General features: G+C 44.3%; 1 protein-coding gene across 5 annotated transcripts in view; it reads right to left on the reverse strand.

Annotated features, from left to right (window-relative positions):
• EGR2 (early growth response 2) overlaps positions 1 to 16,033 on the reverse strand; it is a 169,499-nt gene extending 153,466 nt beyond the window's left edge. For 2 of the 5 annotated variants that reach the window (XM_089314090.1, XM_089314089.1), the window contains exon 1: positions 13,963 to 14,628. The gene's annotated coding sequence lies outside the window, so the exon portion shown is untranslated. Of the gene's footprint in view, positions 1 to 13,962; positions 14,629 to 14,982; positions 15,161 to 15,198; positions 15,739 to 15,932 lie in introns of those variants that run through there. The other 3 variants (XM_089314087.1, XM_089314086.1, XM_089314088.1) reach the window with 3 other exon arrangements.
• Positions 16,034 to 16,982: the final 949 nt, after the last annotated feature.

Consider the following 16,982-nt stretch of genomic DNA (forward strand, 5'->3'; position numbering starts at 1 on the left):
AGGAGGAAAGCCGAGTCTCACAATTCCGAATATTAGTCATCCAGCTGCTAAGAGAACCCCGCAAGGGGAAAAAGAGGCTCATGCAATTGGTTCTGCCATCAGTGTCTAAAACAGGCACGGTCTATGTTAGCCACTGCCTATCCACGTCCGGCACTAAGGCCTGACTCCCGTAGGACTGCCTGGAAACAGCACAGTGAGGTCCTGATGCCACAGCACACCAGCTTCTCCTTCTCAACAAGTGATGGGGCCCGGATAGTCCATTCCCATGCATTGGACCAAAGCTCCAACACTGATCCCAACTCGCCTACCCAGCTGCCTATCTGCTATGTCCAATCTAGTTTCCCAAGTAAACTAGACATAGGCCTGGGGCTGATCCACGCTTCCTGCACATCCTTGTGGACTCTGATGAACCTCTCTATTAGATAGGGTTAGATTTGGCTGCACCAAATAGAAAACCCAGAGTAGAGGGGCCTAAATACCAAAAGACTTGTTTCTGCTTGTAAAATAAGTCTGAAAGTCAGTCACTCAAAAATGCTAAGTTGGCTTCACAAAGTCATGGGGGAACTCAGGCTCCTCCTATCTTTCTTCTCAAGAACTTTCATAGTCCAAAATAGCTGCTGGAGCTCTACCCATCATATCCTCATTTCAGACAACAAGAAGGAATAAGAAGGGAATATACAAAGGACTTTCCCCAGCTGTTTAAATCACTCTTAAGGAATATTTCCAGGATTCCTTCATGGTTTTTACTTTCTTTCAATGACCAGAATATAGATACATCTGGAAATATAGCTTTATTGTTGGATACATTACCCCTCAAGAAAACAGAGATTCTATTAGTACAGTAGTTAGGATCAGTTTCACAATAAAGTAGGTAGTCCAGGGCTGATTTAGAGGCTCTGTAGTTACCAAGGGGTCTCAATCATCTTCTACCTTATCCTTCTACTACCCTCATCATAGGACCTTTACCTCACGGTTATTAGTGGCTTCTTATTCCAGTTTTCACATCTGCAGCCCAACTAGTTAAGAAAGAAAGGGAGGAAATTTTAAAGAACCTTCCTAGAAGTTACATGTGCCACTCTGCTTGCCTCCCATTAACTAGAGGTTAGACAAATGGCCACCCCAAGCTTCATGGGAGACTAAGAAATGTACATGTACAGGGGCCAGTGCTGTGGCATAGCGGGTAAAACCACTGCATGCAGTGCCAGCATCCCATATGGGCGCTGGTTCCTGTCCTGGCTGCTCCACTTCCGACCCAGTTTTCTGCTATGGTCTGGGAAAGCAGTGGAAGATGGCCTCAAGTCCTTGGGCCCATGTACCCATGTGGGAGACCCAGAAGAAGCTCCTGTCTCCTGGCTTTGGATCAGCACAATTCCGGCCATTGCAGCCAGTTGGGGAGTGAACCAGCAGATGGAAGATCGATCGATCTCTCTCTCTCTGCCTCTCCTTCTCTATGTGTAATTCTTTCAAGTAAAATAAATAAATTTTTAAAAAAGAAATGTTCAAGTACAAAGCTAAAATAGATGACTAATATTTGGGAATTCTAGTTCTAGAAGAAAGAAAATGCACATTGAAGACAAGTATAAATTTCCATCACTGCTTTTTAAGAAACAGAGATAGAATGCATATTGGAAAAGCAACTCACATCACCTACCACAGCCTCCCTAATTCACTAAGCCCTTCACCAGATGCTAAGTCCTGCCTTCTTCTGAAAAGTCTGTCCAGAGCCCTGACCCTGGACTAGATCCTTTGGATCTAATTCCTGTGCAAATGGACTGGACTTTGCCAGCATCCTCAGGTTTGGGATGTGGTATAACCCTAGAACTGGCTGATGATTTTGTCCTATTCCTAAGCTTTCCCTAACCTTGTCTGAGAGCTCCCTACCTGTTTTATGCTCCAGGCAAATCTGTTCCTATGATGCTCATTTTCAGCATTCCCATGAAATGGCCAAAATCAGGAATGTAAAAAACAACTGTGACTTAACAAAGAAACAAAGGATTTGAGTTCCCTTTAAGCCTTTTTTCTCACCCATTTCTAATCGTGAAGTAGATTTAATCTCATGAAAATGCCTCTTTAAACTAGCCATCGCACAGAACCAGGTGGATTTGCATCTGAACAGAAGTATGTATATGAATTAAACAATCATTGACAAAGTTTTGGCTTTAACTCAATCACTATTTTATATTTGTCCTTTGCATGTTAACTTGAAAAAGGACTCACTGATGTTGACTAATATAAATCTAAAGTTCAGCTTGCTGTCTTGAAATAAAATAAATAAACATTTTAAATAGACATACTATGAATAATCATTGTTTTGTTAAGTTCACGGAAACTTTCTGGAAGTTTCTGGAGGTCATAGGCATGCCAGTAGTTCTTAGAAAATGTGATAACTCTACCATGACAGCACCTGAATTCACATCATCCTGGATAAATGTGTGGATAAGAAAATGGACATGAGGACATGAACACCTGGGCTTGCAGCCCAGCTCTGAGACTTCTTTAAAACCTTGTGACTGCAGGAAAGTTACTCCAACTCAAAGAGTTCCAGCTTCTTATCTCTGGTAGAGATGACATCACTGGGTTGTTTAAAGCCTAAACAATCAGGGCCAGCACTGTGGCATAGCAGGTAAAATCACTGCCTGCAGTGCCAGCATCCCATATGGGCACTGGTTCGAGACTCAGCTGCTCCACTTCCAATCCAGCTCTCTGCTATGGCCTGGGAAAGCAGTAGAAGATGGTCCAAGTGCTTAGGCCCCTGCACCTGTGTGGAAGACCCAGAAGCAGCTCCTGGCTCCTGGCTTTGGATTGGCTCAGCTCTAGCCCTTCTGGCCTACTGGGGAGTAAACCAGCAGATGGAAGACCTCTCTCTCTCTCTGTCTCTGCCTCTCTGTAACTCTGCCTTCAAATAAAAAAAAAAAAAAAGCTAAATGACCACAAGGGAGGAAGAAGCTAATACCATGTTTGGCTCAGAGAAGATGGTGAGCAAATCTGAATTTATATAGAGAAGAATTTCAATGCTATACCAAATAAATAGGACATCCATCACTCTTCTCTGTGTATATAAAGAACACTTCATACTGAATTTCTCATATTAGAAAAAGACATTTCAGAGCTCTGTTTTTGGCATATTAGTAGTATGAGCTAGTCAGTTATTTTTCATTAAAATATATAAAGCTTGTATTGAAAATTATACCCATATAAAGTCCATTTAGTTTTACAACTTAATTATATGTAGTAAAACTTTACTACCACATTTAACAGGTATTAACCTAATTCTTTTTAAACAAAAGCAATATTTGACTGGAAGTGAACCCTAAGTTGAGAAAACAAAAAGGAACTCCCTTAAAGTATTTCCTTAGTATTTATTTTCAAAGAAAGGTCAACTCAGCTAATGCATGGGTTTGCTTAATGTTTTATTTGTGTTATCTCAATATTTTTAGTAAAACAAATTTGTTACTATGGTGTTAAATTTTAGCATTAACATGAAATAGGCAAATATTGGGAAGGCAAAACCAACTGTCAGTTGTTTTAACCAATTTTAATCAATTGAGTTTATACATCTGTTAAAATAATTTTTTAAACTCAGGTAATATCTGAGAAAAATGAGTATTTTAGATTGATTAATCTCTTTGTAATTCTAGAGGATTTATGACTTTCCTTTATAAAAAAGGAAAAGGAATTTATCCAAGTGCTAAAAATATATTACTTTCAATCTTAACGTACTTCATAGTGAAATCTTACCAGAATTTCTACCTTATTTAATGTTTTTGTATCAAATGAAATATTCCTTAAAGTTCAATAAAAATTCACGACACCTTTAGATTCTTAAAATGTTTCATGTACAATATTTACAACTCATGGAGCTTCAGAGGTGCCAGCATACATATGCATGAGCAATAATACAGTCTTCTCGGGTGATTATCTGAAATTCAATTTGACTCTACAACTATTTATTGACTAGTGTACTCATATAATCAGAGAAGGGGGTTATACAATGAATGAGATCCACACTTCACATACACCATATCAGTATCACTAAGTATCATTTGTGGAGCTCAAGACACAGAGCTATTTGGCAGGTTTTAGATCTGCAAGGACAATCTCCCTGCCTCAAAGAGTTTGTTAGTATTATTATTTTTTATTTTCATTTTTTATCCAAAAGGCAGAGAGACAGACAGAGCTCCCATCACTGGTTCACTCCTCAAATGCCTGTAAAGGTCAGGACTGAGTCAAACCTAAACCAGGAGCCAGGACCTCAGTCCAGGTCACCCACATGGCTGGCAGGAACCCAGTCACTTGAGCATCTTTGCTGCCTCCTGGGACCTGCATTAGCAGGAGGCTGGAACAGGAGGGAGAGCCCATAACTGAATGCTGGCACTCCAAAATGGATGCAGGCATCTTAACCAGCATCTTAACCACGAGACCAAACCCCATTCCTGTTAGTATTGTTCTTAGTGTTGACAATGCTAACATATTACATTTGTATAGTGCATTTAAGTATACAAAATACATTTATATCCATTACTGCATTTAACACTCTCAGTATCCTTGTAAGGTAGCTGTAGAACACGTGAAACCATTTTCATTTTATAGATGAAGTAATCCTCTGTAATTAGGCAACCTGCCCAGGATCACAAAGCTAGACTGATGGCAGAAGTAGCAATAGAACTACATTTTTATCTAAGGATTTTTTCCACTCTAATGAACTTCTTCAAAACATTTATTAAGGGAGTCCAGACATATTTGTTAGATTTTTACAACACCAACACAGTGTGGCAAATGCAAAGGCCAAATGACCAATGTAAGAGGCATTAAGGAAGCTGTGGGGGAGAGAATCTAGATCTAGATCCTCTTTGCAGAACTGGTTGGGAAGGGTGGTTAAGATGCAAAAAAGCAGGGAAGAGTCAGGAATGTATTACAGGCAGGATAACCTCAAACCAAAATGCACTGCTCAAATTACTGTCCTCCCTCCGGGGAGCACAATCAACTGAGGATAACTTTATTTTTCAACTTGACCCTCATAATGCCCACAAGGAGTCCTGAGCATTATAGCACTCTGAACCCTTCCCATAGTGGCCCTCAGTAAATGGTGAATGGAGGGATAACGAAGCAAACAAAGGAATACTCTGTGCTGTTCAGGATCTGGAAATCTCATCGCATTTCTGAATGAGTCTGTCAGGGACTCAGTCATTGAAGCATTCCTTTAGACTAAGCTGGAGATGATTTTGCTTTCCCTGGACTATCTGTGGACATTTTGGTTGTTATAACTGACAACGACTACTGGCATCCAAGGCGAAGGGACAAAGATGCCACTAAACCTCCTTCAGTTCTGATGAACACACAAGGTAGTTCCCATAACAAAGAACCATCCAGGCCACAACTTCAATAATACTGAGGTGGACAAACGTGGCTTCATAATGAATAGATATTTTTGTTTAGTGATGCAAACAGATATTTCAAACAAGTAAACAAACAGGTTAATTGTTAGAGGTAGTAACATGTACTAATCACAAAATTCGACAAGAACCATGAAGGAAAGTGTGGAGTGCCACAGGGGAATGCTGGGTGTCTCACCGCTCTCAGCAGCAAGGGATCACAGATCTTCTCAGAGGACAGCACTTTGGAAACTCTCAGACAGCTAACGCGGAACTCAAACACACTACACACCCCAAATAAATGGTTTGCCTTCCCGGTGCGGGTGGGGCACTCAGAGCCTGAGGCAACTGTTCTTCTGAAATGTGGCATCTGGTGAGAGATGCAACTGAACAGCTTAAGCCACTTGGGTTGCCTGCATCTCATATCAGAGTGCCTGGTTCAAGTCTCCACTACTATGCCTACAATCCAGCTTCCTGTTAATGTGACGAGGCATCAGCTGATGATGGTTCAAGTACTTGACTCCCTGTCACCCATGTGGGAGACATAGATGGAGTTACCGGCTCCTGGCACAGTCCTAGCCCAGCTCTACCTATTTCGAGCCTTTGTGGAGTGAACCAGAAGATGCAAGATCAATCAATCAATCTCTTTTTCAAGTAGATGCAAATAAACATTTTTTAAAAAATGAAATGTGGCATCATGCATAACAATACCATAAACAAAAACAATTTGAGATTCAAGGGACTTCCAGTTGCTTTCAAATAAAAAAAAAACTACATTTCTCTGTTAATAAAGAATTATTTGAGTTTAAAATGAGGTCTTGTATCTGTGTAGTCTCCCTCTGTGGGAGTCAGCCTTCCTCCATTCCCCGTGATTCTGATAGGGTGCTACCCATGAGACCTCCTATCTTCTCTGCTGGAGTCCCGAAGGGGCCACATGACACACAGGACCAATCCAGCTGTCTCTTGGGTTCTCAGAAGAGAGGTCAATGAAGCAGATCCCTTTGATGGAGCCTCCTCAAGACCTTGTCTATGTATGGCTGCTCCCATGATCCCTAGGGCTGCTGTAGTGCTTGCTTCCCATGGATCTAGGTACCCATCCATTTTTGCCTCCTGTGTGGAGCCCCAGGAGGCCCAGCATTCTCCTGATAATTCACATTTTCTTGAGTGGGTCACCTTTACTTACAACTAAAGAATGCTAGCTGATATGAAATGTATTTTTAAAGTCCATGAAAAAAAAAAAAAAAAGGTGTGCTATGGGACAGTATGCATGGATTTCAAACATTTTTGCACAAAATAAACATCTTAATTATGTGTTTTCACAAATTGACAAATTCTAGATGCTGGGGGTGTTAAGAGCTGGAGCTCAGCAACACCAACGAGAAGGGCATCTGGCAAACACCTCAGGCTTTCAGATCAGACTCCTTTTAAGAAAGGGGGCAAGTGCAGAATTGACGACCCTTTGGAGGTTGAAGCCCAACCCAGATCCAGCTCAATTCCTACTGGATTAGTGGAAGCAACTGCTACCCTAAATGCCTGCCAGAAACTGAATCTCCTCTAAAGACATTTTCATTACAGATGTTTGCTATTTTTTTTTTTTTTTTTGACAGGCAGAGTGGACAGTGAGAGAGAGAGAGACAGAGAGAAAGGTCTTCCTTTGCCATTGGTTCACCCTCCAATGGCCGCCGCGGCCAGCGCGCTGCGGCCGGCGCACCGCACTGATCCGATGGCAGGAGCCAGGTGCTTCTCCTGGTCTCTCATGGGGTTCAGGGCCCAAGCACCTGGGCCATCCTCCACTGCACTCCCTGGCCACAGCAGAGAGCTGGCCTGGAAGAGGGGCAACCGGGACAGAATCCAGCGCCCCGACCGGGACTAGAACCCGGTGTGCCGGCACCGCTAGGCGGAGGATTAGCCTAGTGAGCCGCGGCACCGGCCAGATGTTTGCTATTTATCAAAACTTATTGGGGCTGGCGCTGTGGTGCAGCGGGTTAACGCCCTGGTCTGAAGCACCAGCATCCCATATGGGTGCCAGTTCGAGACCCAGCTGCTCCACTTCCCATCCAGTTCTCTGCTATAGCCAGGAAAAGCAGCGGAAGATGGCCCAAGTCCTTGGGCCCCTGCACCCCTGTGGGAGACTCAGAGGAAGCTCCTGGCCTCTGGCTTTGGATCTGCGCAGCCAATTGGGGAGTGAGTCAGCAGATGGAAGACCTCTCCCTTCCCTTTCCCTCCCCTACCCCTCCCTCTCCCTGCTTAACTCTGACTTTCAAATGAATAAATCTTAAAAAAAAAAAAAAACTTTTCAGTATAGAAATGAAAGGAAAAAAGTACCATCAATAAAATAAACCTACAGGTGATGTAAAAATCAGAACTTTTATAAGATAAATTATCATAAATTTTATCAGAGATAAATTTTTAAGTGATTGTGATCAATATATTTACAAAAAGAGATCAGATGAAAAATTTTAGGATAAAACTGGAATCCACCAAAAAATATCACAGAATGGAAATTCTAAAACTGGAAATGTAGTAACTAAAATTAAGAACTCTTCAGATGTTTTTAAAATAAACAGGGATGAACAGAAATAGGTAAAAGATAATACAGGTCAGTATCCAGAATGAAAAAAGGATAGAATACACAGAAGAACATAGAAGATATATATGGGATGGAGTGATGGGTAATTAAATACTAGGAGAGAGAGAATAAGGTAGAGAAATGTGTGAAGAAATACAAAGTTTTTCAGAATTTACACAGACATAAAGCCACAGATTCAAAAAGCACTATGAAACCCAAACTCTTAAGTATATTGTACTAAACTGATTTTTTTTAAAAGGCAAGGGGCTGGCATTGAGACACAATGGATTGAGCCACCACCTGAGACACTGGCACCCCCTATGGGCACCAGTTCAAGCCTGGCCTCTCCACTCCTGATCTAGCTCCCTGCTAATGCACCTGGGAAAGCAGCAGCAGATGGCGGCCCAAATGCTTGTGCCCCTGCACCCGTGTAGGAATTCCCAGCAGCAGCTCTTGGCTCCAGGGTTTGGCTTGGCCCAGCCCCAGCCATTGTGGCACTTGGGTTGTGAACTAATGGATGGAAGCGTGCTCTTGCTCTCTCATCTTCCATCCCTCCTCCCACCCCTGCCCCCATAACTCTGCCTTTCAAATAAATAAATAAATCTTTAAAAAAATAGAATAAAAAATAAAAATGTCAATAGAAGATTGACAACCCCTCAACAGCACCAAAGTGAGGTTGGAGAACTAGAAACAACCTCTTATTTAGGATTTTCTGTACAGTGTTATATTGGTTGGCTTTGCCTTTCTATCACAAACAATTGAGAGAAACTCCTTGTGGAGGAAGGAGGCTTGCTTTGGCTCCTGGTTTTGGAGGTGCACAGTCAACATCTGATGAGGCTGGAGCAGGACAGTGGTGGAGCATATGTGGGGGAACAATCACATGGCACCCAGGAAGCAGAGAGAGATGGGGAGCATGTGCTGCCAGTATGAGTCAGTCATTGAGCCCCACCCCAACAACCTCACCCAATCTAATCATTTCCCAAGACCTTTCCTTCAGCTACCATAATTGGATTAGCTTTCCTCCCTTAATCCATTGAATATTATTCTAGCAACCATTAGAATAAGACTTAGAGGACTAAGTTTTAAATTATATGCCTCCAGGGGACACCCAAACTAACATGTAAATCATAACACATGCTAAGAATTTTATTGCTGTTGTTAGAAAAATGGGAAATTACTGTAGGATGTAGAGTAAGTTTGTAGTAGTTTGTTTCGTTTTTATTTATTTTACTTAAGAGGGAGAGAAAGAGAGCTCCCATGCACTGTCACTCCCAAATGCCTAGACCAGGTCAAAACTGGGACTAGACCAGGTCAAAACTGGGAGCCTGACAAGGAAAGCAGGGAGAAGAGCTGGTCTAGAAGTAAGTTGGGTTGGGAGCAGGACAAGGAAAGAGGGTAAATTCAGTTTGGAGACACGACACACAAGGCACATTTGTGATGAAATCTGCTAGACAATTCTGTGTGTGGGTGTGTGTGTTCATAGGCCTGAAAGTTAGAAGACAATTGGCCGGCGCCGCGGCTCACTAGGCTGATCCTCCACCTTGCAGCGCCGGCACTCCGGGTTCTACTCCCGGTCGGGGCGCCGGATTCTGTCCCGGTTGCCCCTCTTCCAGGGCCAGCTCTCTGCTGTGGCCAGGGAGTGCAGTGGAGGATGGCCCAAGTGCTTGGGCCCTGCACCCGCATGGGAGACCAGGAGAAGCACCTGGCTCCTGGCTTTGGATCAGCGCAGCATGCCAGCCACGGCAGCCATTGGAGGGTGAACCAACGGCAAAGGAAGACCTTTCTCTCTGTCTCTGTCTCTCTCTCTCTCTCACTGTCCACTCTGCCTGTAAAAAAAAAAAAAAAAAAAAAAAAAAAAAAAAAAAAAAAAAAAAGAAAGAAAGAAAGAAAAAAAAAAGAAAGTAAGAAAGTTAGAAGACAAAGCCATTTGAACTACTGGAGATGAAAGTGTGAATGGTCAACATGTGTTTGTTGGTGGTTGAAACCTGAGCAATGGATGAGTAGACCAGGATGAAGCTGGGTCTGAGGGCCTAAGGGATCAGTGAAGGAAAGACACCCATAAAGCAATTCAGGAAGAGTTACTAGAGATATGGGAAGAGAATCAAGAAAGAATGGAAGGAGGGCAGAATTTAAACAAGAGAGTACTCAGGGAATCCAGACTTTTCAGAACCAGAATTAGTTTATGTTCTTTCTGAATATTTGATCTGTGTTCTTTTCTTTCTGTTGGCTGCTGGGAAGCTTAGAGACTTGTGACATACCTCTAGCCACTGCACAGAACTTTATAATGATTGTGTCCGCTAGCCTCATCCTTAGTTTTATGTTTCCTATCATTATTTCCCCCCTTCACCCTGTTTAGTTACTTTTATTGCATTTCATCACCTTGAATATTGAAATAGGGGGAATAAAAATGCATTGCATCTAGAATTAGAATTCCAACCTGCAGGCATACCCCAGTGTCCACCACTCCCAACTGTGTTGGGAAAAACCTACTTTTCTCAATTACCTTATCTGCCTTGACCCTGTGGGAGCATTTGAGCTGAGAGTCCTGGCCCAAGTAACCAACAGCAAATTTTTTGGTCTAAATTTGAGAAATCTAAATTCGCCTTCATGAATTAATAAATACAACATCAATTGATCAGATTAGCAGTTGTTTCTCTTAAATCCCACCCCCCAATACCTATGATGTGCACAGCCCTCGAGACGTGATGAGTTGGGCTTAAATAACAGCATGACAGCATTTACTTGGGATCTCTGTAATGCATCACTATGAGGCCCTGAACTAACATGTGTTCAATAGGACTTAACACAAAATGACTGAATGGCACATCATTAGACCATAAGGTTCAAAGCTAATTCCATGAGCCTTTGCATTAATGGAGCAATATTCTGTTTGGCTTTTTCTATTAATATTTGTAGAATACCCATTACCATAGCAACTAAGTGCTTTCCACAGAGAACTGATCAAATTATTGAGGGCAGGTGAATCGGAGAGGAGAGGACACTGCAGGAGTTAACAGGATGCTTCCGATTTCCCTCTAACCCTTTCCTTCCCCTACCTGACACACAGGGGTCTCATCAAACATTTGTTTCATGTTTCTCATCCCCAAATCCTATCTATGTCCAATCTTGTTTCCCTAGAACACTATTGCACACCCTACTGAGTTCATTCTTAGGGGAAAATGTTGAAATAGAAGTAGATTGACACTCTGTGCTACTTTTTCCTGGTACGGAAAGGCATTGTAGTGGAGTAGCTCTGAGCCAGGCTTTGAAATCAGAGTGCCTTAAACTCCAGCTCTTCCACTCACCAGTTAGGTGGCCTGCAGCAGGTTACTTACACTTTCTGTGCCTTGGTTTTTCTCTGGTATAAACTGGAGTCACCAAGAGTCTCATAGGATTATCAAATAAGTGAGTTAAAGTACTAGGGGGCTGGCGCTGTGGCATAGCAGGTAAAGCCACTGCCTGTAGTGCTGGCATCCCAAATGGGTGCCGGTTCAAGTCCTGGCTGCTCCACTTCCAATCCAGATCTCTGCTATGGCCTGGGAAAGCAGTACAAGATGGTCCAAGTCTTTGGACTCCTGCACCCACGTGGGAGACCAGGAAGAAGCTCCTGGCTCCTGGCTTTGGATTGGCCCAGCTCTGGCCGTTGTGGCCATTTGGGGAGTGAACCAGCAGACGGAAGACTCTCTCTCTTTGCCTCTCCTTCTCTCTCTGTGTAACTCTGACTTTCAAATAATAAATAAATCTTTAGGGGCCGGCGTTGTGATGCAGCAGGTTAACACCCTGGCCTAAAGTGCTGGCATCCCATATGGGCGCCGGTTCAAGACCCGGATGCTCCACTTCTGATCCAGCTCTCTGCTATGGCTTGGGAAAGCAGTAGAAGATGACCCAAATCCTTGGGCCCCTGCATCCATGTGGAAGACCTGGAAGAAGATCCTGGCTCCTGGCTTCGGATCGGCACAGCTCTGGCCATTGCAGCCATCTGGGGAGTGAATCAGCACATGGAAGACCTCTCTCTCTCTCTCTCTCTGCCTCTCTTCTGTGTAACTCTGACTTTCAAATAAATAAATCTTTAAAAATAAATAAATAAATCTTTAAAAAAAAGTATTGGAACCTACTAAATGCTTAATAAATGTCAGGTTAACACCTGACAATATGGCCTTATAATCTCCATCACCAGAACCCTCGTGCAGCAGCCCTGGTTTTCAGTGAATGGAAAAACCTGTTCCTTTAAAAGAAGATCCTCCTTTCTCTCTGTCTCTCTCCCTGTCCACTCTGCCTGTCAATAAATAAATAAATAAATAAATAAGCAAGCCGGTGCCGCGGCTCACTAGGCTAATCATCCGCCTTGCGGCACCGGCACACCGGGTTCTAGTCCCAGTCGGGGCGCCGGATTCTGTCCCGGTTGCCCCTCTTCCAGGCCAGCTCTCTGCTGTGGCCAGGGAGTGCAGTGGAGGATGGCCCAAGTGCTTGGGCCCTGCACCCCATGGGAGACCAGGAGAAGGACCTGGCTCCTGCCATCGGACCAGCGCGGTGTGCCAGCCGCGGTGCGCCGGCCGCAGCGCGGCGGCTGCGGCGGCCATTGGAGGGTGAACCAACGGCAAAGGAAGACCTTTCTCTCTGTCTCTCTCTCTCTCACTGTCCACTCTGCCTGTCCAAAAAAAAAAAAAAAAAAAAATCCTTCCTGGATACCACACAGGGGAGAAAGGAAGGAAGGCGAACCCTGTCTGGCTAGACACATTGGCCAGATCAACAGTGCTTCAACTGCCACCATTGGAAATTCATTTGATGGGGGCCAGGTAGGGGAAGGGGGAAGGCAATTCCTATACAAGTATTTTCTCCTAGATTCAATTTTCTTGAAGGCAAGGAGCATGCCTCAGTCATCTGTCCCCAAATATAGAGCCAAATTCACCCTCATTTCCCGTACACAGTAAGGTGTCTAGGAATAACTTGTCAGCCCTCTCTGCGACTGTGCATACAAGCAGACACAAGGAGTTACGGCAAGCCTGTTAGTACAGGCTCTGTGACAGGTGGGAAAGATGAACACAAAATTATTGAAGCTTGCTCCTTGCCTTCCTGGGGTTAAATCTAGTGTGAGAAGACACCTGTAAAGGAAATGCTTACCCAAAGGCATGAGTTCCCAGTGGTGGGGTTTAGTCACTGATTTAAAAGGAACGTGCGTGGTGCGATCTGAGGGAGTTCCTCCAACCATGCTGAAGAGATGACCACCAACCACACCGAGTGAGCCTGGCCCGGGGTGGAGTAGACGGAACTCCAGGGTTGGTGTGGCAGCTGCTGATCGGTGCTCCTGACTCACCTTTGCACAATCACAAAGACTGCCTCAGACTAAGTCGGAAGCATCAACACCCATACCCAAGAGTTAAGATTTCAGATAAGCTCCCTTGAAACTTGGAAGAGGTCGTTTTAGGATAAATAAAGGCACACATACTTTTCTACTGTGGGTAGTTAGCTCATTACCTCATCTGAAACTTGTTACTACAAGAGCCTATATAAGCCAAAAATAAAAGCAGGTTCAAGAAGTTTGAGATAAACGTTTGAATGAAGAGTCACAAACAAGTTCTAGAGATCAAATGAAAGGGGTTTTTGGTTCAATAGGAATCTATGAAAGACCTGCTGCAACGTACAAACCACGACTTTCAGCAACACACGCCTAACTTCCTGGAGGTTTCATTCCCTTCTAACAAGTGTTCTTTGTACCAATCCTGAAGCAGAGCCTACGTTAGAAGGAGAGTTTGATTACCACAGGGAACTCTGGATCCTTTTGCTCTTTATTAGCACAATTTCCTCTCCACATCTTAAAATAATAAAGATCCCGCTTTCCCCTCATGGAGCCCTTGGAGAATCAGCCACCAAAGGGCAACTGTTCACCTCCAGCATAATAATTCAAAAATGCAACTTGAGCTCTCCAGACTAAAGAAAGGAGAAGCCACATCTGCTCAAGTTCTCAACAGTTCACCAGAGTTAAAATTCTCCAATTAAATTCTGAAATCTCTAATTACTCACCCATTCAGCAGCTTGGAACCCATGGGTGGAATGGCTCTGGCTACAAGCAGAGTAGGTGTTCTCCTGGGAAGAATGGTGAGAGGAGCTGCTGAAGTTTCGTTCTCTTTAGTGCCTTTTGCCTCAGTTCACTGATAAAGGTCCCAAATACTGTGGGACCAGTTTAGGCCTGTGACTCTCCAACAGCTATGCTCAGACTCACATGGAGGACTGATTAAATTAGATAGCTGCTCCCACTTGCTGGCAGGTCTGTGTTTTTAACAAGTTTCCGGCGATAGCAAAGTTGCAGGACCACAGAGGTCACACTTTGAGAACTATTGCTCTGGAACCAGGCCTAGGCGCTCATTCAAAAGTGAATCTGGGGCAAGGGCTGTGGCATATCCTGTAAAGCCGCCGCCGGCAGGGCCAGCATCTCATACGGGCGCCACTTCGAATCCCAGCTGCTCCGCTTCCAATCCAGCTCACTGCTACGGCCTGGGAAAGCAGTGGAAGAAGAACCAAGCGCTTAGGCCCCTGGACCCATGTGGCAGACCTGGAAGAGGCTCCTGGCTCCTGTCTTTGGGTCCGCCCAACTCCAGCTCCAGCCATTTGGGGAGTGAACCAGCGGATGGAACACCTTCCTGTCTGTGTCTGCCTCTCTGTAACTCTGCCTTTCAAATAAATAAATAAATCTTAAAAAAAAAAAAAAAAAAGGTGAATCTCTGGGGTCGGCCTGTGGCGTAGTGGGCTAAGCTTCTGCCTAAGGTGCCAGCATCCCATGTGGGTGGCAGTTTGAGTCTGGGCAGCTCCTCTTCAGATCCAGCTCGCCGCTTACGGCCTGGGAAAGCAGCGGAAGATGGCCCAGGTGCTCTGGTCCCGCGTGAGCATGAGAGACCCGGAAGAAGCTCCTGGCCCGAAAGAAGCTCTTGGCTCCTGGCTTCGGATGAGCTAAATTCCGGCCTTTGCGGCCATTTGAGGAGTGAACTGTCTCCGTCTGTAACTCTACTTCTCAAATAAATAAATCAAAAAAAAAAAAATCTCTACCTGGAAAGGATTTCACTCAGGCTATCATCAGATACCAGAGGGTGGAGAAGTCTCCAACGGTGGGATTATATTCTGGGGAGGGAGGCACCCACAGTGAATCTGAAGGTTGGAAAGGAAAGCTTGTGTTTCGCTTTGTCATTTTGCCTGGGAGAGGGCTTTGGGCCGCCCCCTGCATCCATCCCCACCCGTGGCAGCCCCGCCCCCTGGCTCCCTTACTCCTTAAGTGTCTTTCTCCAGGAGTCCTTCCTCCACGCCCACGACTCCCATCCACCTCCCAGACTGGAGCTGCGCTGTCAGTCTGCCCATCTCACTGTCAGGCAACAGCTGTTCCCCCTCTTCCAACTTGTCTGTCAAGGAGTGACCAACTCGGGCTGTGAATTACAAATCCCGCCAGTACTGGCTGCCCAAGTGGCAGCTGGTAAAGGGGCCAGGGAGAGCTTCCCCACTTCACACGCGCCCGGGCCATGCACACCAGTGGGATGCAGCGAGCGGCCACTGTTTGTTCCTCCCACACAGGGATCTTTCACTCTAAATGCCCCACTCAGCCTCAGAGCAAGAGGAAAAGGCCGAGTCCCCGGCAAAACCCGGCAAAGAGGAGGGACCTGACGAGGGAGGCATAATGTACTACTCAGAATAAGCACCAGTCACCAGTGTTTGCTTCTGGAACTCTGGCATGTTTAGTTTCTTTAATCAGTGCCTATCAGTGGAGAGAAACTCCACACGAGGAGAGGATGAAAATAAGGACTAAATCCAGAGCAGGTGTGGCGCTCTGATTTTGTCCACAGGAATAGAACTGAAATGAGGAATTCTCTTTGAACCTACTCACCCTTTTTTTCACAAGGTCAATTGAGAAGTTAAAAAAAAAAAGAACTTCATGCACACTCATATCATATTCAGATTCTGTCTCACTTTCCACAGAAGGACTTATCTGTTTTTTCTGGAAGTCTTACCTGCCCACATGATAATCGTGTCAGGCTGGTCGAGCTGGAAGAAGGCTGGATGCCATTGTATCGCTCCTCCCCCTCCCCAGTCTCTTCCAGCCACCACCCATAGACGCACTCATTTCCTCCTCTGATAATAAGCAGGCACCCCCACTCTCTACCCAGAAAATCTGCCAGGCTGCTTATGCCACACACACATCTCCCACCTTACCCCCCATGGAAGCAGTCATCTTTTTAAAAAAAAAATCTGAAAACCAATCATGTTTAACCAATTATTTTAAATTATATACAGTAATTACATTTTAGGAACCATGATTCTATAATGTATTTGCAGCATTTTTAATATATTTTAAGTAAGTATATTTTGAAGATTGAAATCATTACGCATTCAAAATTAGCCCCTTTAAAGATCTATATTTGAGGGGCTGGCGCTATGGTGCAGTGGGTTAAAGCTCCTACACCCACGTGGGAGACCCAGAAGAAGCTCCTGGCTCCTGGCTTCGGATCAGTGCAGCTCTGGCCATTGCGGCCAGTTGGGGAGTGAACCAGCAGATGGAAGACCTCTCTCTCTCTCTCTCTCTCTACCTCCCCTTTCTCTGTGTAACTCTGACTTTAAAATGAATAAATAAATATTTTTTAAAAAGTTAATACATGTGCATTTCATGAAACATTTCTTTTTTGTTATTTTTCCCAAAGAAACCTTTTATTTAATGAGTACAAATTTTCACAAGTACAACTTTAAGAATATAGTGATTCTTCCCACCATACCCGCCCTCACCCCACCTCCTCCTCTCTCTCCCATTCCCTATCCCATTCTCCATTAAGATCTACTTTCAATTAACTTTATACATAGAACACCAACTGTATACTAATAGTTCAACAATTTTCACACACACACATACACACACAAAGAGAACTAGTTTTACAGTTAATTCTCATAATACAACTCATTGAGGACAGAGGTCCTGCATAGGAAGTAGGTGCACAGTGACTGCTGTTGTTAATTTAGCAATTAACACTCATATATGACATAATTGATCACCCGAGGCTCTTGACATG

Source organism: Oryctolagus cuniculus, chromosome 15 (assembly GCF_051225735.1).
Source record: "Oryctolagus cuniculus isolate XC-2025 breed Fujian yellow rabbit chromosome 15, ASM5122573v1, whole genome shotgun sequence".
Lineage (NCBI taxonomy): Eukaryota > Metazoa > Chordata > Mammalia > Lagomorpha > Leporidae > Oryctolagus > Oryctolagus cuniculus.